Source organism: Nannospalax galili, unplaced genomic scaffold (assembly GCF_000622305.1).
Source record: "Nannospalax galili isolate Female #2095 unplaced genomic scaffold, S.galili_v1.0 scaffold667, whole genome shotgun sequence".
Classification (NCBI taxonomy): domain Eukaryota; kingdom Metazoa; phylum Chordata; class Mammalia; order Rodentia; family Spalacidae; genus Nannospalax; species Nannospalax galili.
In genome coordinates, this window is record NW_008358387.1 from 1338492 (window position 1) to 1341063 (window position 2572).

The window sequence follows — 2572 nt, forward strand, 5'->3', positions numbered from 1 at the left end:
TGAACTGTCAAAAAAAGTTCATCCAGGGCTACATAGCCCTACATCCAGGGCTACTGTTACAAACAAACAGCAAACAAAGCAAACAAACGAGCAAAACAAGCAAATAAAAACAAAACAAGAAAGAAAAGCAAAAACTACGTGTGTCTGTGCGTGCCTTTAATCCCAGCACTCAGGATGAAGAAGCAGGCAATCTGTGAGTTAAAGGCCTGCCTGCTCTTCATAGTGAGTTCTAGGCCAGTCAGAGCTTCATAATGAGACATTAATCAAATGTTAAGAGGTCATGTCAAGCCAGGTGTGGTGGTGCACACCTTTAATCCCAGTACTTGGGAGGCAGAGACAGGCGGATCTCTGTGAGTTCAAGGCCAGCCTGGTCTACACAGTGAGTTCCAGGACAGTTGGGGCTACAGAGAGACCCTGTCTCAACAGTTTGGGGGTGGGATAAGGTGGGTGTCAGAACAGCTGAGCTCTGCCATAAGCTAGTTGTAAATTTGGGGAAACATTCCTAGGTCTCTGTGCTTATAAAATATGGTTGTTTTTCCTTACTAGCATTGTTCGTTGTCGTTGTTTGTCGTTCGTTGTCCACTAAATGTTTGGTTATCTCTAGAGGAAAGGCCTTGTAGGGGAACCGACAATTGTTAGAAAATGTGATGGCTGATCTTGGTTGTCAACTTGACTGGATCTGAAATTAACTGAAATATGAGGGACTTTCTTGATCAGATAATTTGAAGCCAGAGGACCTACCCTAAATGTGGGTGGCACCTTCTGGTGGCAGCTCAGATTAAAGGATGTGGCCGAAGGGGGCTTTTGCTTTTTGCCTGCTTGTCTACTTTCTCACAGTGAGTTCACCTATCTTGTTGCTGTGGCATTCATTTGTCGACATTAGAACCAACTTCTTTGGGTTCAAACATAGACTGAAGACCAGAAGCCTTTCCAACGTGGCACAGCCATTCTTAGACCACTTGGACTCTATCCTATAAACCAATCTAATAAATCCGTGTGTGTGTGTGTGTGTGTGTGTGTGTGTGTGTGTGTGAAAATGTTAGACCACTTGGACTCTATCCTATAAACCAATCTAATAAATCCATGTGTGTGTGTGTGCCTGTGTGTGTGTGTGTGTGTAATTTTATCAGTTCTGTTCCTTTCAAGAACCCTGACTAATTTAGTAACCATCCCCTGCTATTAAGTGTGGGTTCCTAACACAAATATGCTTCAAAGATTGCTGTGAGATCAGAGAAACTGTCTACCAGTCTTCCAGGCCAAGAGCAGGGTTGAACAAGGGCTGCAGAGAACACTTACCACCAGGAATGTAAGCAAACAACCCTATAAAAATCACCCTGCCATTACAAGGAGCCCCAGTTGTGCCCTGCTGGATTTTCAGGGTAACAGGACACCGGTCGCTACCCTTTCTGAGCTTACCACTTACTCTTCCCATAGAAGTTACCACGGGAAATCGATGGGCCCATTATTTAAACCCAAAGTTGACATCTCCTCTTTTCTGTCTAGTCTTTGGAGGTTTTTCTCTTTCATTCTTAAGCCAGTGCATCAAATGCATTGAGCACTTTGGTGTTGAATGGTATTGAAGTTAACGTTTCAGCCGTATTTTACAGGTAGTGTCAGGAATGAGCACTGTTTTTGGAGAAGCAACATGCAACTCATTAGCACCCCCTAACTCTAAGGGGTAGACCACGTCCAGACACAATGTAGATCATCAATAAATACTGGAAGTGGACCAGTGAAACGGGCAGGCGAGATGGATGAGTTCATGGCTCTTTTAGGTTCTGAGTGTTTTCTCATGATGTGGGGGAAAACCACAGAGCCATTTCAGGCTAGAAGATGGAAGAAACAAAAGCATGACTCTGCCATTACGAAGAAGCCCAAATGTAAGAGGGCACGGTGCAGTTTTGTGCCCACAGAGTCCCTGCTGGGAAGCTGCAGGGACATTCCCTGAGCTCAGCAAGGCACTGACATCGGAAATACTATAAAGGAAAAAAAGCAATTCGGCAAAATCAGAAGTGAAATCACTTTAAGGAGAGGCAATTTTTAGATGATTGGGGCGGGGGATACACCCAAGAAGGCTTAGGAACAGAATTCTGAGTCAGCTGAAAAGCCCAAAAATCATGATTGCAAAGAAGAGTTTTTATTATTAGTTTGACCTTAGAATGGATAAATAAACAAATAAATAAGCAAATGAAAAACAAATTCAACCACTTTACAAAAAGCACGTTCATTACTTAGTCGTAACACCTTTATGGTAGGACAGATACTGCACGTCGGGTTCACTCAGCTGATGAGGAAGTGATTCTAGATCATTTTCTTTGTACCTGTTTGCTTTTATGTGTGGCTGTTAAGCCACCTGTGATTCTGAAAATTTTATGCTCTTAGTCATAACTACATTTGTCCTTCCTCTTGAATCCTAAGATATTTTTTTATCTTTGAGACATCCAGGATGTCTCTATCCTGGTGTCTTACAGAGAGGTGAGATAGAGACTACCGAGGAGATAGAAGCTGGATGGAATTTAGCAACTTTCTTTCTTTCTCTTTCTTTCTTTCTTTCTTTCTTTCTTTCTTTCTT